At 33.4% G+C, this 19,062-nt stretch overlaps 1 long non-coding RNA gene across 1 annotated transcript; it reads left to right on the plus strand.

The window, feature by feature from the left end:
• The first annotated feature begins 2,283 nt into the window (after positions 1-2,283).
• Positions 2,284-4,719, plus strand: LOC110012672 (uncharacterized). Its single transcript, XR_002287863.2, has 2 exons — positions 2,284-4,289; positions 4,377-4,719. It is a non-coding gene; the product is annotated as an uncharacterized LOC110012672 (long non-coding RNA).
• Positions 4,720-19,062: the final 14,343 nt, after the last annotated feature.

Consider the following 19,062-nt stretch of genomic DNA (forward strand, 5'->3'; position numbering starts at 1 on the left):
TAATTCAATATCTATATTATATATTAAGAACGAGCATGTTTTTGACATCTCTTCCTTTTTCGGTATGTTTTCTTACATTTAATTTATTATTTTTAACTTTTCATCTCATTCTCCACTCCCTGTTAACTACTAATAGTTTTTCTTTTTTAATTTTTATTCATCCTTTTTTTGGTCATATTTTTTTTTATAAATTTAATATTAACGTATTATTTCATATATACTTTATTAGATAATAAAATTTTATAAATATTTTATTTTAAATGATATTTGTAAAAGTTGCACACACATAAAGCGTGCCGCAAATTACCAGTATGTTTTGATTGTTCAAGTACTTAATATCGTCTACATCTATACATTAAAAATGAGTTAAATTTATTTACCATCCTGTGATATAAAAAATATTTAAAAAAAATTTGCTATGAAGAAAAAAATAAAAAAATTATTTATTATATGCACACAGAACGGCGTGCCACAATTAGCATATATATAGATATATTAATTGTTATAGAAATTGTGGCCCAAATGGCCTTTTAAACGGTAGGCCCACCTGGAGGCCCACTAAATCGACCCACCTGGCAGGCCCACCACTCGACCCAACCCAGGTTTCCTACCTATTTAAAACCTAACACTAACCCTAACTCTCTCATTTCTCTCCCCCTCTCTTCTGTGCCGTCTGCTTTCTCTCTCCCTCCCTCTCCCTATTTTCCGACTGATTTTCTTTTCTTTTCTCCACAGCCGAAAATGGTGGTAGCTTTCCAAAGCCAAATCAATGGCTTTTGGAAAGTCACCAAAGCATTCCATTTCCACCGCTTTTTCACTCCTTTAAAAGGGGTTCTTCCCCTCGGCCAAAAGTACCTGGTTCTTCTACCTCTCTAAATCTTTCTCACTCTCTAAAGTTCTGTGTGAACTAAGTGGTAGGTCTCTGTGACCGTGTTTGTGAGAGATCTCCGTGATCTGAAGTTGTGGTGTTGCTCAGTGGTGGTGCAACCGTGATTGTGGGTGCGGTGCCTAGTGACCATGTTCCCTTATTTTGGTTTGGATCTGGCTATTCTGAGCCTATCTCATCTTTAGACTGATTCTTTATTATTTTGTTTATTATCATTATTTGTAATTTGTAATATTGGCCTGTAATTATTTAAAGAGTTTCGTACTCCAATTCTATAATAGTTGGTTAGGTTATTTTGAAAAGAATTACCACAAAGGGGTTGAATCCTCCGTACAGTGGTATCAGAGCCTCGTCTCTGATCCTCGTCTCGCTTTGGTGGTGGTAACCTCTGAAACCCCTCCTTTTAATTTCTGCAATTTTTTTAATATTATATGTGTCGAGTTATTATTTTTGATCTGTGGATTATTACGAACTACTGTTTCGCCGTGGTTCAATCCCCCTAATATCCCACCTGGCCGGATCCTTGAGGTCGTCGGGTATCTGGTCAGGACTTAGGCTGAAAAGCCTCGATTTTTTTGCTTCTATATATTACCTATGGAATCATATCATCTGCTTACCTTTTTTGAATATTTCGTGACTTCTCCTTAGGATCTACTGATATTCTTCTGAAACTGTTACTGTGATCTGTTGAAATCTGCTGTGATAACTCTCTGAAATTATTATTGTGATAATTTTCTGAAAATTAATACTGTGAACTGTTGAAATTACTATTGAAATAATTTTTTCTGAAATTGTTAATTGTGGTTTACTGTCGTGTTAATTCGTTGAACTTGTTGCTACATCTTTTGAGATTATTAATAAAACTGAGATAAGAATTTTTTTTAAAATCTTTTTTTTAAGTGAAAATTAATTTTTTTGAAATTTTGTGAAATACCTTTTTCCTTTTTCAATGACCAAATATAATTTTCAACCCTTTGATGGAAAAAATGACTTTTCTATATGGCAACAAAATATAAGGAATTCTTATTCAATAAAAGGTTTTCAAAGCAATTCACGGTAAATACACAGAAAATGATTAAGAAGATAAGAAATTAGAAAATGATGAATATGCCAATTCTTGAATTATTTTGAACCTATTTGATACAGTTCTTAAAAAAGTAGGAAAACAAAACTCTTCAAAAGAACTTTGGAAAAAATTAGATGATTTATATACAGAAACATTTTTACCAAGTAAACTTTTTCTGTCAGAAAAATTTTTCAGATATAAATTTGATTTGTCTAAGAATATTGATGAAAATCTTGATGATTTCACTAAGTTAATTCAAGATATAAAACACACTGGTGATAAAAGCATAGATGAATACTCTCCCATTGTTTTGCTTAATGTTATTCCTGAAACATACTCTGATGTAAAAGCTACCATTAAATACGGTAGAGATAGTGTGAACTTTGAAACAGTTGTAAATGGTCTAAAAGGTAGAGAGATGGACTTAAAAGCCAATAAACCTAGTCAAAATCAATATGAAGTTAACTTTGTTAGGGGAAAACCAAAATTTAGTAACTCTTGCTTTAGGTACAACAGTAAAACTAGAAGTAGGAGTAAGAGCAGGAGTGGTAGTAGAAGCAAATCTAGAACTAGGAAAAATTCATATAAAGAAGATAAAACAAAAGAAAGACGACGCTATAATTGTGGTATTAAAGGACACTACATTAAAGATTGTAGGAAACCTAAAAGAGAAAATAGGGATAGATTTTATGAAGACAAAGAAAAAGTTAATAATATTTCTGATGAAAATTCTGGTGAAGTGTTTGTGGTATGTGAAGCTAATTCTGTTCACTCTTTAAACAAGTATGAGTGATTAATTGATTCTGGTTGTATTTTTCATATGAGTCCTTTCAAAGAGATTTTTATGAAATTTAGAATTGAACATTCTGGTTTTGTTTCAATGGCTAATGAAAAACGATGTGAAATCAAAGGTCTAGGTGACATTTATTTGAATTTTAAAAAAGGTTATAAGTTAACCTTAAGAAACGTCAGGTACATCCCTGACTTATGTCATAATCTCATTTTTTGTGTTGCTCTCTAAGAAGAGGGTTTAGAGGGCAGGTGGGAAAATGACCTCATGATAATAATGAAAGGTTCATTGATTATTTTTAAGGCTGAACGAAATCATAATTTATATATGTGCACTGTCATGTATGACAACATTACTGCATATGTGTCTGAATGTGATAAAACAACTTTGTGGCATAAAAGACTTGGTCACATAAGTCTAAAAAGACTCGAATTCTTAAGAAAGAAAGGAATTTCAAATGACAAAATTGAAAAACTAGAATTTTGTGACGATTGTGCGATGGGTAAACAACATAGAGTACATTTTCTTGTTTCACCCTCCCCCAACCCATCTATGTCTACATGCATTATATTATGTACATGCAGATGTTTGGGGTCCCTGAAATGTGCCCACTTATGGTGAAAATCGTTATTTCTTGTCTATTATTGATAATTTCTCTAGAAAAGTCTTTGTTTTCTTGATGAAACATAAATATGAAGTTTTCAAAAAATTTGAAAAATGAAAAATTTTGGTAGAAAATCAAGCTGGCAAAAAACTGAAGTCTCTTTGAACTGACAATGGTATTGAATTTTACAATCAAAATTTTTCTGACTTATGTGAAAAATTTAGAATTAAAAGGCACAAGACCAATCCCTATACCCCCAATGAAATGGTGTTGTTGAACTCATGAATCAAACACTGCTTGAAAAGGTTAGATGCTTATTAATAAGTTCTGGTTTACCCAAATCTTTGTGGGGTGAAACTGTTTTAACTGCTGCTCATTTAATTAATGTCTCCTTCTGTGCCTTTATCTGGAAAACTTCTTAATCTGTTTGGTCTGGAAAAGGATTAAATGCATTTTTCGTCCTCTAACTATAGCCCATTCCCATTTTAGTCCTTTATCTATCTAGAATTTGAATTTGATCCTTTATGTATTAAAATTGCTCAATTTCAGTCCTATTTCGACCGGAAAAAAACCAAGTCCGCCGGAAATTGCTTATGTGGACCATTTAAATTGGGGCTCAAACCTCATTGGTTTACATTTTTATGACATGGCATTTTTTGAATTAAAAAAAGAATTACATGGCAGTGACGTGGATAAAGAAGCCAAACACTCTCTCAGCAAATCCCCAAATCAAAACACATCTCAGCAAATCAAAACCCGTCTCCCCCAAATCGAAGAACTCAGCAAACCCTTCCCCCCCAAATCGCCTTCTCTCTCTAAAATTCCTTCAATGTCCGCTGTTACAAGTTCGAACGAGTGTCATTGTGGAAGACCCACAGTGATGCGAACCGCGTGGACGAACGAGAACCCGGGAAGAAGGTTTCACTCATGCCGGCAGTACAAGGTAAGAAAACCCACCTTGGTTTGGAATTTCTCTAAAAAAATTTCTTTTTTGCTGTGTTTAAAGGGTTATTTTTGTGGTTTTCGGCAGAGAGGAGGGTCTAGGTTTTTTGCATGGGAGGATCCCGTAATGTGCCAAAGGGCTAGGGCCATTATTCCAGGTTTGTTGAAAAGAATAAATGGCCTGGAAGCAGAGGTTGAAGTGCTGAGGAAGAGAAACAAGAAAAATAAAAAAATCTTTGTTGGTTTAGCTTTGCTTTTGATGATTTTGTGTTGGTTGTTGAAATAGGTAGGTAAATTTTGTGTTGTTGCTGTTGTAGTAGAAGGAAAATATTCCTTTGCAATTATCGAATGTACAAGTGTATTTGGTTTTGATTTGAAATGATATTTGGTAATGTAAAATTGTAAATGTCTAGTAATTTATTTTCTTCGTATCTCCTGTGTTTTATTTTTCTTGTGAGGCTCAAGTCTTGTATGCAACTTTCTTTTGTTCAGATAGTATTTTCAGATGCTTGGTGGATTGGAACAAAATATGAGAATCCAGAAGAATCACGGCTTCAGTTTCTATAAATTTGCTAAAATGTTTGGAAAATTTGCAACAAAATGCTTGGAACAAGAATGCTTCAGTTTCTGGAAAATTTGCAACAAAATGCTTCAGTTTCTGGAAAATTTGACAATTGAAGTTCCAATACTAAAATTTTATTGACTAAAAAAGTCTATTGTTACTAAAAGACTATGTCACTACACCTGTATAGATTTCTATAAATAGTGGAAGCTGACAATAGAAACACACATATACATTGATAATCGAAAAGGTTTATAGAATTTCATGGATTGAGAACGACACAAGGTTCACAATGATGGGAATTAAGCAACTTTTCATTGTTTCTGCAAACATATGTGCAGAAATAAGAGCAAAAATAAAATCAGCTGTGAACTTTTTGCAATCAGCTGTAGTTACATTAAAAAAGACCAAAAACAACAATTTACAATTGTCAACCTAATGAACTAATCTGGCTTAAATCTAAAAACTTTTGTCCTCCATCTCTGATTATTGCAGTACGGTTTCCTTGTGGTGCTCTTGATGTGTTGGAAAAAACTGGTAATCTTTGGCTGCCAATCATAGGTGGAGGTGCTCGAATTTGAACTCTAGGTTGTAAGGTTAAGTGCTGGTTTGATTGTTGCAGTTGTTGATACATTGATGGACCTTTCTTGTATACTGGAGCTGCTGCAACTTGATATTTTTGTTGTGTGATACATGGATCAACAGTTGGTTCATCCATGGGATCTTCTTCAGGAGGCAAAGGTGGAAGAATGGTAGCACCTTCTGTTTCCTGTTGGTTCATATTGAGTTTGCCATCTTAAGTTCAAAAAAAAAAACTTCAAAAAAACTGTAGAAACTTAAACTTATAGTTGAGTTTGCCATCTGTTTGCCAACTTGAGTTTTTTGTGTTGCTTTCTTCTTTCTCTTGGCATCCTGTTACAGAAGTCACTAAGTAAAAATTTCTTTGCACGCAAAATTTGCTATACTGCCATTCAGAACTGCCTTCAAGTTCCTTTAATGCCGATGTTCTGGCTCTATAAGCCTGATGCCTAGACACATTCACCCTCAACACATTTATTATGTCCACTCTAAATCCCTTCACACATCTCTTCGGATCAGACTTAAACTTCTGCAAGTACTTATCTTTTATCCAATTTGTCTTCACATTTTTTACTTCAAAAATTTGAGGACATGAATGATGGTCCCTCAAGAGGTTTATCTGGAAAGTTTCCACCCTTTACTTTAATTGCATGCATTGTCCATTCACAGTCAGGATTTCCACAGTTTGCATATACCCTCACTTTGTCATTTTTGATGAATTTTAGTGTTCTCTTGGTCTTAATTGCATAAGACTGCAGTGCCTTCTTAAATTCAGCTTTATTGCTGAACATCATCCCCAATTCAAAGGTTGGGTCATAGGTTTCTTCAGGGTTAAATACAGGATAAGAAGGTCCAGTTCCCTCCCCATTTGAGTCCCTATGTTCATTTAGGTCCCCATCATTGTCAACATCTGTTTCTTCATTTTCAAATTCAGAAGATTCACTGCATTCCCCCCAGACTGGTGCCTGTGGCCTATAAACATCATCCTCTTCATTCACTTCTTCCATCTCAAAATCACTATCAACTAACTTCTCATCCCCCTCACCCTCACCAACACCAGCCCCCTCACTAATAGCAACCCCCTCACCCTCACCAACACCAGCCCCCTCACCATCACCAACCTCAATCCCTTCACCACCCTCAAGCCCCTCATCCCCTTCAGCATATTGAACCCCCTTACCCAAAAACTGATAACACTCACTCAATTCAGCACCATCACCACCCTCACCATCACCAACTTCAGCACCCTTAGTCCCCTCACCCACACCCATATCCACATCCACATATATTGACATCTCTCTAGCTTTTTTAAACCTCTTATATTGCCTTTGGAAATCATTGCTATCAATCAACAATTTAAACCCTTTGTTAAGAAGTATATAGAACCTTCTACCCCTTATTATCCCAACACTATCACATATAATATTCAATGTCTCCATACAACACTCTTTAGGCAAAACATAGTCAAATTTACATACACTACCCCCTATGTACTTTCCTTCGGGAACATGTATGGCTACACCATCATAGTGCAAAGAAAGTGTAATAGAACCACTTTTAGGGTCTGTACAATATTTAAGAAAAAAGAAAAGACAATGTCATTCAACAGTAAGAGTAACAGTACGACAGAGCATTATTTTAAACATAAAAATCATAAAAAAATATGGTACCACAAGCAATAAACAATATCTGGAAAGAGACAACACATGCCAACCATATACTAAACAAAAAATATTATGGGACCACACGCAATAAACAACACAAGCAATAAACAACAAAAAGACGGAGGGAAAGCAACAAATAACTCATAAAACAACAAAAAAAAAAACCAACTTTAAAACATAGAAAACTTGCGGTACACAGGTAGAGGCAAGCCCAACTGACGCTCAGGCCGTTTCATCACCATCGTGGACCAGTGTTTCGTCTGATTTTTGAAGGCGATTTGGGGGGGAAGGGTTTGCTGATTTCTTTGATTTGGGGGACATGGGTTTTGATTTGGGGATTTTGGTTTTGATTTGCTGAGACGGGTTTTGATTTGGAGAAGTGTTATGTGTTTTGATTTGGGGATTTGCTGAGAGAGTGTTTGGCTTGCTGATAAAGAAACCATGTAATTATTTTTTTTTAATTCGAAAAATTCCATGTCATAAAAATGTAAACCAATGAGGTTTGAGCCCCAGTTTAAATGGTCCACATAGGCAATTTCCGGCTGACTTGGTTTTTTTCCGGCCAAAATAGGACTGAAATTGAGCAATTTTAATACATAAAGGACCAAATTCAATCCCTAGATAGATAAAGGACTAAAATGGGAATGGGCTATAGTTAGAGGACGAAAAATGCATTTAATCCGTCTGGAAAATAACTTGATATATCTTCTCTACGTGTGTTTGGATGTTCTGCTTTTGTTCATCAAAATTCAGATAAATTAGAACCTAGATCTTTGAAATGTGTTTTTATTGGTTATCCTGAAGGGGTAAAAGGTTATAGACTTTGGGTTCGTAGTCAACCTGGTTTTAAAGTCTTAATTAGTAGGGATGTTACCTTTAATGAAAATGAAATGCCTTGTCTAGATAAAACAAAAATCGAACATAAAGAATCCATTTTTAATAAGGTGGAGGAAAATCTAGAGGATAACCAACAAGGGGAAGGGATAGAAGATAACTTAGAAGAACAAAATGCGAAAAATCCATAAACTACTGAAAATACTAACACTCTTGAAAACTACCAACTAGCTAGAGATAGAAATAGAAGACAAACTAGGATCCCCTCTAAGCTTAGCGACTTTCACATAGCTCTTAACGCTGAAATTACTAAACCTACTAGTGTTGATGAAGCAATAAAATCGGAATAATGGCTAAATGCCATGAATAAGGAAATGAAATCCTTGAAAGATAACAAGACATGGGTTCTAGTTCCCAAACCTAAAGAGTCCTCAATAGTTGACTGTAAATGGATCTTCAAAATTAAGTAAGAAAATCCCATAAAATATAAAGTTAGACTCGTAGCTAAAGGGTTCACTCAAAAGGAAGGAATCAAATTCACTGCACATTATAATTGAGAATTAAAACAAATGGATGTAAAAACTGCATTCTTGCATGGTGATTTGGATGAAAATATTTACATGAATCAACCAATTGGATTTATTGACAATTATAAACCTGATCATGTATGCTTATTAAAAAAAGTCTTTGTATGGTTTAAAACAATCCCCTAGACAGTGGAACAAAAAAAATGATTTATTCATGCATTCCTTGAAATTTAAAAGAAGCCATTATGATCATTGTCTTTACTTCAAGCATGTGGATGACTTACCTATTTTTCTTGTGCTATATGTTGATGATATGCTTATCTATTTTTCTTGTACTATATGTTGATGATATGGTTATTACCAGCCCTAGCCTTCAACTTATAAATTTCTTGCAAAAGGATCTTTATAGAACTTTTGAGATGAAAAATCTTGGTGATGCCAAAAGAATCCTCAAAATGAACATTGCTAGAAATAGAGAAAAATTCACTATATTTTTAAATAAAAAATCCTATATTCGTCCATTTTAAAGAAATTTGCTATGGAAAATTCTGAACCCGCTTCTGTGCCTCTAGCCGCTCATTGCCAATTATGCAAAGATAAAAGCCCCAAAATTGAGATTGAAAAAGCAAAAATGGAAAAAATATCATACTCTAATGTTATTGGATCTATCATATTTTTTATGGTATGCACTACACCTGACATTGCATATACCATTAGCTGTCCCAGTAGATACATGTCTAATCCCGACCCCTCTCATTGGGAAGCATTCAAATGGTTACTTAGATACCTACGTGACTCTGGAAATATTGGTATCATTTTTTCTAAACTCTCTGAAAACATTCGACTTGTTGGATATGTAGACTTTAACTATGCTAATGATAGGGATAGTAGGAAATCCACCACTTCTTATATGTTTACATTTTGTGGCTCATGCATAAGTTGGAAAACCCAACTTCAACATATAGTTGCATTATCTACTACTGAGGCTGAGTATATTACTACCACTAAAGCCTTTAAAGAGGCAATTTGGTTAGATGGTCTAATAAAAGAAATAGATGTCCTTAAAGATAAACTCATAATTTTTTTTATAGCCAATCCTCCATTCAACTATGTAAAAATCCCGTATTTCACGTTAGAACGAAACACATTGATATTAGATACCACTTCATTCGGGACATTGTAGGAAAAAAAAGTCATAAAGTTGGAAAAAATCAAATCTGAAGAAAATCCAGTAGATACGAGTACTAAGTGCTTACCTATAGAAAAATTCATCACTTGTTTGAAAATTTTAAATCTGTTTTTTGACTAACATAAGTGTTGTCAAAGCTTCGTTCTAAATTGCAGGAACACCCAAGGCGAATTATTGGTTGTGATGATACGCCAGTTCCAATTAACTTTGGACCTCATTCCCTCATGGATCTTTAGTCCAAGTTGGAGTTTGTTATAAATATTGTGGCCTAAATGACCTTTTAAATGATAGGCCCACTAAACCGACCCACCTGGCAGGCCCACTACCCGACTCGATCTACCACCCGACCTGACCCAGGTTCCCTACCTATTTAAAACCTAACCCTAATCCTAACTCTCTCATTTCTCTCCCCCTCTCTTCTGCGCCGTCTGCTCTCTCTCCCTATTTTTCAACTATTTTTCTTTCCTTTTCTCCACCGCTGGAAATGATGGTGGCTTTCTAAAGCCAACTCAATGGCTTTTGGGACGCCACCAAAGCATTCCATTTCCACCGCTTTTTCACCCCTTTAAAAGGGGTTTTTCCCCTCGACCAAAAGTAACAGTTCTTCTACCTCTCTAAATCTTTCTCACTCTCTAAAAAGTTCTGTGTGAACTAAGTGGTGGGTCTCTGTAACCGTATTTGTGAGAGATCTCCGTGATCGGAAGTTGTGGTGTTGTTCGGTGATGGTGCAACCGTGGGTCGGTTATTTGTAGTGCGGTGCCTAGTGACCGTGTTCCATTATTTTGGTTTGGATCTGGATATTTTGAGCTTATCTCATCTTTACAATGTTATTCTTCATCATTTTGTTTATTATTATTATTATTTGTGATCTGTAATATTGGCCTGTAATTATTTAAGGAGTTTCGTACTCCATTTCTGTAATAGTTGGTTAGGTTATTCTGAAAAGAATTACCACGAAGGGGTTGAATCCTCCCTACATTAATTCAAGGGGAAAAATATAATTTATCTCTGGAATATGAGAAATGATCTGGAAAAATAATAATAGCAAATTATCTCCCGCATTTTCAAAAGCGAAGCCGATTACCTCCTATCTAAACATTGATAAAAGAGTAATTTGCTTTATTTTTTAAGATACAGAGGATAATTTGTTTTTTTTTTTTTTTCACAAATTTTTTTTTACTCATTTCATATATCACCAAGAGCAAAATTACATTTAACCTTTAATTCTACTAATTCTATGACAATACAATATTAAGTTATGCATTGTTTAATAACGTATATATGTTGTCTGATGTGTAAGTACCCATGCATCACTTTTATTACACACTTCATGTATTTCAGGCTAAATTACCTTTTTGGTCTCATAAAAAAGGTATATTTTTTTATTAGTCCCATATTTTACGAAATTTTTGTTTTGGTTCCATTGTGATAAAAAAAGTTTTCAAGTTAGTCTCCCGCAACTTTTATTGCCAACTTTTAACGGCAAAAGTGGTCAAACGTAATTCCACTAACATTTGACCACTTCTACGTTAAAAATTAACGGTAAAAATTACAAAAGGTTAATTTAAAAACTTCTTTTAATAAAGTGGGATCAAAATAAAAATCCCGTAAAATATGGGACTAATAAAAAAATACGCCTTCGTTATACGACCAAAAAAATAATTTAACCTGTGTTTTAATATGAAAATTGTGTTGGTGGATTACTTGTATACATGACTAATTGATCTACATACCTGTTTCGGGCAAAGGTGTAAGAACCCATGCCTCACAACTGCTCTTTATTATAAGAATATATGTTCAGTTTTTACAGTTAATCTAGGTTTTGTGGTAGATAAATGTTTGTGAATAATCATGTATGCATGGCGTGGTTCTTGATATTTATTTCGGTTCACATCGCTGAAAATTGTTATATTAAATTTAAGTTCTTAAATAATTTTGTATATATATCTAATTTTATATAACAATATAAAAAAATAAAAAATTAATTAAATATATTATTGTTTGTATTTATATAATTAATCTTAGATAAAAAAAATTATGTTAAAATACCTAAATTTTACATATATTACTTCTTAAAAGAATAAATAAAGCAAAAACAGAAATTTATGCTAAATGAATTATAAGAAAGACAACTAAAGAAAATAGAAAGATGGAGTGATGAAGAGAAAAATCGATTTAAAATAGTTTTGAATTAATTGTCAATATCTTCCATCAATTTGAACATAAAAAGATGCATAAATTATTATGAATAAGAAAATAATATAAAATGCAGTATAAGGACTTATTTGATTGTACATAAAATAAATATATGAGAAATTTACGTCCATTATTTAGTGTTTTGCTAAAATTCATACAAAGCTTTTTTTCTCCATTATTTAGTGTTTAAACAATCATATCCTATTATACGAATATTTAGGTTTAAAAAATTTAAATATGTATCATGTTAATAAAAACTTTGATTGAAATTAAACTAAATTTGTAATACCAAATACTCGAGAAAATAAAATAGGGAAAAATATAAGCAACCCCCTTGTGATATTGTAAATGAGCAAATTATCCTCTTATGAAAAAACAAATAGCGATTTACTTCCCTATATTTTTTTAAATACAACTATTACCCCTCTATGATTTTTAAAATGAAGCAATTTACCTCCCTATATAAGAAGGTAAATCGCTTCATTTTAAAAAGTATAGGGGGTAAATTGCTATATTTCTTCCATAGAGGGGTAATATGCTCATTTTTAATATCACAGGAGGATAAATTGCTATTCACCCAAATAAAATATATTAAGTTTGACGAGGCAGGCTGGGTCCAAGTTTTTGAAGAGGCGGGGTGGGGTATGGGTCCAAAAATTTTTATTTGAGACGGGTCTTGGGTCCGAGCGTGCATTATGTGTACTAAGCAAAATGAGTTATAATAGTAGAAAAAAACGACACTAATTAATTAGTTAGAAAATTGGTATTAGAAAATGAATTTGAGTATTATTAATTGCTAATTACGTAGCACACAAAAGTATATGTGTAAGATAATTTTGATATATAATATTAGTAATTGTAAAAGATGAAGAAGAAAGAAAGAAAATCTCATCTTCAGCTGCTAAACACTTGGAACCTGAAGCTCAGTTTGAAGAGAAGAACAGTGTTTAAAGGATGGCTTGTCGCATTTCTCCTCTCACGATTTATTAGCACTATTAAGTGAAAATACGTTTTTCTATGTAATTCTTATGTAATCGTGTTTTTCTTAAAATCTTTACATGGTATCAGAGCCATCATTAATGGTCCTTAATTCTTTTTCGCTATAAACACCTGTTTCAGAATTTACAACTTCAAGCAAATACCATGGCAGAAGATGCAGAAATTCTTAAGTTGCAGTCGAATGACAATCCAGGGATGAGCCTGGTTACCACACTATTGGACGGGACTAATTTTCTTTCATGGAGCAGATCTATTAAGATAGTCCTAGGGGCTAAAATGAAACTAAGTTTCATTAACGGTGAAGGTATTAAACCTGCAGAAGACAGCAAGGATCTTGAACAGTGGATGCGAGCAGATTATATGGTAACATCTTGGATATTGAATTCAATATCCAAGGAAATCGTTGAAAGCTTCTTGTACACAAACACGGCTAGGGAGTTGTGGGAAAAATTGGAGACCAGATTTGGGCAAAGCAATGGCCCTATGGTGTATCAATTAAAAAGAGAAATGGTGTCAATATCTCAAGGATCCTTGACCATCTCTGCCTATTTTTCAAAGCTCAAAAGATTATGGGATGAGTTGGCTTGTATCACTCCTACTCCAAAATGTAGTTGTGGTGCAGTCAAAGAAATTGCAGAACTAAGAATGGCGGATCAACTCATGCAATTCTTGATGGGATTGCATGAGACATATGACCAAGCAAGAAATCAAATCTTGATGATGGATCCTCTTCCCAATGTGAGCAAGGCGTATTCCGTGCTACTTAGAGTTGAAAGACAGAAAGAAGTGAATGCAAGAAATGTCGATACACCTCAAAATGCAGCAATGCAAGTGACAAGATGGAATGAAAGACAGAAAACATTCCAGAAAAGGAAAATTGCAGCAGATAAGAAATTGCAGGTTTGCAAAGAATGTGGTAAGAATGGACATACCAAGGATGTTTGTTTTGAAATCTACGGTTTTCCTGATTGATATAAAACCTTGATCGAGCAAAGGAAAAATAATGCGACAACAAGCAATAAAGCATCAATTGCTGCAGAATCAAAGGAATCTGCACACAATGTAATCAATGAGAAGTCTGTCTCAGAATTGATCAGAACAGAACTATACAAGTACTTTGGAGGTGTGGAGCATCAGATTCCAAAACCAACAGATACATCTGCAGTTGAATTCTCGGGTAAGTATGTCAGTAACGCTGTTATTAATAACTGGTGTTCAGATATGTGGATTATAGACAGTGGTGCTACCACACACATGTCTAATAATCCAACCTTATTTGTTGAATCCAAACCTCACAAAACTAATGCCTCAATTCTTCTTGCAGATGGTACTAAACATAGCATTATTAAAACTGATAACCTACTGCTTTTTAACAAAATATATCTCCAAGATGTGCTTTATGTACCTGACTTGAGTTTCAATTTATTATCTGTTAGCAAATTATGCTCTAATTCTGACATTAGATTCAAATTCTACCCTAATCATTGTGTTATGCAGGACCACAAGACTAAACAAGTGGTTGGAGTAGGAAGCTTAGTAGGAAAGCTGTATATCCTCAATAAGGAATCTGTAGAACAGAATTACATAGATAGAATGATAGGATTTAATACTGAATTTGGTCTGATTGCTTCTAATGTAGCATTAGAAACCTGGCAGAAAAGACTTGGTCATACTTCTAGTAGTGTAATGCAACATACTGGATTAGTAAAGGACAATAAAATTCAGTCATTACATTGTGATATCTGTCCCCAGGCAAAACAACAAAGAATGCCTTTTCCTTTAAGTGATTCATATTCTCAAAATGAATTTGATTTGTTACATGTTGATTTATGGGGGCCTTACAATCAATAGTTAATATCAAAGTGTACATATTTTTTAACCATCGTAGATGATCATACTAGGTGTACGTGGACCTTTTTAATGCAATACAAGTCACAAACAGTAGATATCTTAATAGATTTTCATAAAATGGTATTAACACAATTTAACAAGAAAATTAAAACCAAAAGAACTGATAATGGCACTGAATTTAAGGGAGACCAATGTCAAAAAAAATTTAAGAAAGAAGGCATAATTCATCAAACTACATGTGTCTACACTCCACAACAAAATGGAGTTGTAGAGAGGAAACACAAACACTTATTAGAAGTTGCTAGAGCATTGATGTTTCAATCAAATTTGCCTAAAATGTTTTGGACGGATGCCATATTAACTGCTACATACATCATTAATAGGTTACCCACACCTACTTTAAAATGGATAACTCCTTATGAAGCACTCCATAAGAAACCTGTTAACTATAGTCACTTTAAAATCTTTGGATGTTTATGTTATGCTACAAACACTCTCCCTAATAAATCTAAGTTTGACCCTAGAGCTTCAAAGTGCATATTTATCGGATATGCTCATAATCAAAGAGGATATAAGCTATATGACATTAACAAAAGAAATGTAATAGTATCAAGAGATGTCACTTTTCAAGAACACATTTTTCCTTATGTAGGACAGCAAGATGATCCCATCACATGTTCCCTTCCAATTTTTACTACTGAAATTGATAATGAAACCATAGAACCTGATGGAAATGAAGAAGAACAAGACATAGAAATTTCAGTAAACTTAGAGACTCCACAGCAGGAGAATGATATCAACCTTCAACCTAGGCAAAATGTAGAACTTAGGAGATCTACTAGGACTACTACTAGACCAACCAAATTTCAGGATTTTATTTGCTCTCAAATATCTCAAGATATGGATATACCTGTTGCTGTGCACTCTGTTGATATGCATTCATGCTTTATTATTGCATCTTCACATGATAGAGAACCTAGAACTTACAATCAGGCTATTCAAAGAAAAGATGAAGAGAGGCAATGAATTCTGAGTTAGAAGCTTTACAGAAAAATCAAACTTGGGAAGTTACATTGTTACCTCATAATAAGAAAGCAATAGGTTGTAAATTGATATACAAGCTTAAACTTAATTAAAATGAAAAAAAGAAAAAGAAAAGCTAATTAGTAAAATAGTTATTGACAAATCATGACACTGAAAAGGTGCTCCTCAATCATACGTAGTATAGATCATTTTAATTAATAAGTATAAATAACTTAGTGAGAAGGTTTTGGTAACATCAAACTTATCCAAAATAAAAAAGAAAAGAAAAAATATTATTTTTAAAAAATATATATATCAATATTTTTAATCAAATAACAAACAATTACATCAATAATTTTAAATCAATCAATAAATTTAAAGTAAATAAAAACATATATTATTATTATTATTATGATTATGGGTGAATAGTAATTTATCCCCCTGTGATATTGAAAATGAGCACACTACCCCCTATAAAAAAATATAGTAATTTACCCCCCTGTGATATTGAAAATGAGTACACTATCCTTGTACAGGGAGGTAAATTGCTTCATTTTAAAAATCATAGGGGGATAAATTATTGTATTTTAAAAAATACAAGAAGATAAATTGCTATTTGTTTTTTCATAAGAAGGTAATTTGCTCACTTGCGATATCACAAGAGAATTGCTTGCATTTTTTCGTTATTATTATTATTATTAAAAGTAGACTGACTACATGGTACAATTCAAATTCATAATCTTTCAGGGTGAAATTCCAAACAAAAGAGATGGTTAAAAAGGTTTGAGTTTATGTTGTAGGAAGTAGCATTGGCAACAAGATGAAGAATGTTCTTTAGATGTCTGCAACTCAATTGCGTTACTTCTAAGGCAATGGAGTACACAATTAAGTATTATAGATAAATAAGACTTATCTGTTGTTTTGAAAATAACATTTGATATTTTTTGTTGGGAGTATGAGAAATTAGATTTTTTAGGCTTGTCGAAAATTGTATTTTGGAAATAATATTTGCTTTATTTTTTATTTTTTAATTTCTTTAGGAGTTTATGACAATAATTACAATTAAGGGTGGCAGTGCGGCAAGCATCAGGCAGGTCTGGGTGGATTTGGACCTACCTCATCAAATTTAGAATGGACCCGAGATTCGCCCTGAAGTTTATTCTACTCACATCCCGGAGTGAAGAAGAATTAGGTCAAAGTGACGAGAAAGGAAAAAAATAATATATATATACATACCCATATATTAAAGTAATCAATAGGGGTGGGTTTCAGGACCGGTCCTTATGGACCCACTACCAGCTCCAGCCTTCATTTTTTTGGATCTAATGAGGCGGGTTTGAGATGTTTTTTTTAGAATTTGGGTCCAATTGCTACCCTAACAATACCTATCTTCTTCTTTTCGGCTAAATTACCTTTTTTATCCCACAGAGAAGGGACTTTTCCCTTTTACTCTCACATGCTTTACGCAATTTGTGTATTGGTCCTTTTTTCAAGAAAAAAATTTTAATTTAGTCCCAAACTCCATTCATCATCAAGTTTAAACAGAAAAATACACAATCTGTTAAGTGGCTGTTATCGTTGGAGGAAAATGTTACACCCGTGCACCTCATGTGAGTCGCAATTGAAATCTAGCCTCACATTAGCGACTGATCATTTTGCCCCATGTGAAGCCTAAAATTTCATAAGTCAGTTTCTCCCAAATCACTTGAGTATGCTGGCTTTTAAAGAAAAACACAATAAATCAAGTGAAGTCAGTGAACATTCAAAAATATGGGGTGGTGTCCTTGCCACTCAGCCATCTCATCAAGTTGGAAAATCCTAATTATGGTATGTGTTGATTTTCTATGTCTAATAATTTTATTTTTTTGGAGCTTTTATCTTTTTTTCTACTTGTAAAGATAATGCCTAGATTTGGTATGAAACTGGGTTTGATTTTTGTAATATTTGTTCTCGAGCGAAAATGTCTTTTCGAATTTATATTTGTCCACAAAGTACGTAACTACACAACCTCTTCACAAAAGCAATTTATTGTTCTCATTTCAGACATTTTCTTTTTCAGCCAAGCAAGCAAATAATAGAACAAAGAAAAAAAATGAAAGATTTTTCTTCATGTTGTTGCACAACGGAAACACACCCTCTTAGAGAGGCTTGCCATTTCTTGACGTCAATTTCTGCCTTAAAAAAGGTCAAAAAAGTATATTTCACATGCAACAATTAAAATAAACAGATTGTCCATTCTCTCATTTAAACTTTACGATAAATAGGGTTTGAGATTCAGTTGGAAACTTTTCTTTAAAAATGGGAAGCGAATATCACGTAAAACATGAGACTAAAAGGGAAAAATCCCTCTTTATCGGACTAAAAAGATAATTTAGTCTTCTCCTTTACACTACTTTTATACTTACAATCTATTAAAATTCACTTTTGACTTGCAACAAATAATAGTTATGTTTACCATAAGTTAATTCAGGTCCATGATGCTGATGCAGCAGATCAGCAGCCTCGGCAAAGTCAGGGGCTTAGTCCTTCATCATGCCAATCAGTAGCAGCCGGTCCAATAGAATCCAGGCCTTCATCAGGGGAGCCGGTCCAAAGTCTATGTACATCCTTGAATTTTATGTGGTTTGGATAAATTGTAGATAAGGCCCTAGAGAACTTTTTTGTTGGATATGATAAGTTAAGGGATAGTTTTATTTTTGGAACCTTAATTTTACCTATGATTTAATTTTGATACCCAATATTCCTGGCCCATAAGTCTTGGTATCTGACGTTTCTATTTTTCATTATTGTTGCTACTCACTGTTAGTTTGACCGTGAAAATCAACGGTCAAAACCCAATTTGGAGGGAAAAAAAGTGGGGTTTCATCAATAAAAAAGTATGTTTAGCTGTCTTAGTGTTCGCTACAGAAGAATTGAGAAAAAATTAATAAAAATCGAAAGGAACAGAGAGAAATCATTCTTCTCTCAAATTCGAGTAAAGGTTCATCTAGTGAGAATGATTATTTGAAAAAATGTATTGTAAGTGTACAATCGAGCAGCCGTTGAAGACTTCTTGGACCAAAATAGATCGTGAGAAGAAGGTTTTGGATATGTCCATTGAAGACTTCTTTATTTTGTTGTTATTATAAATAGCCACAACTTAAAAATCATGATAAATCGATATAACAATCATGATCAAACAATATTCATATAAAAATTTAAAGTTTTTCTACTGTTAATTAATATTTATCATAATTTTTAGCTGGCCAAAATATTTATTATAGTTTTAGCTATAACTAATATTTTGACCTTACTTTAAAAAACAACGACTAATGCAGAGCCGTAATTAATTTTTATTTGTCACTTTTTTT

Source organism: Sesamum indicum, linkage group LG1, assembly GCF_026168435.1.
Source record: "Sesamum indicum cultivar Baizhima isolate 11 linkage group LG1, ASM2616843v1, whole genome shotgun sequence".
NCBI lineage: Eukaryota > Viridiplantae > Streptophyta > Magnoliopsida > Lamiales > Pedaliaceae > Sesamum > Sesamum indicum.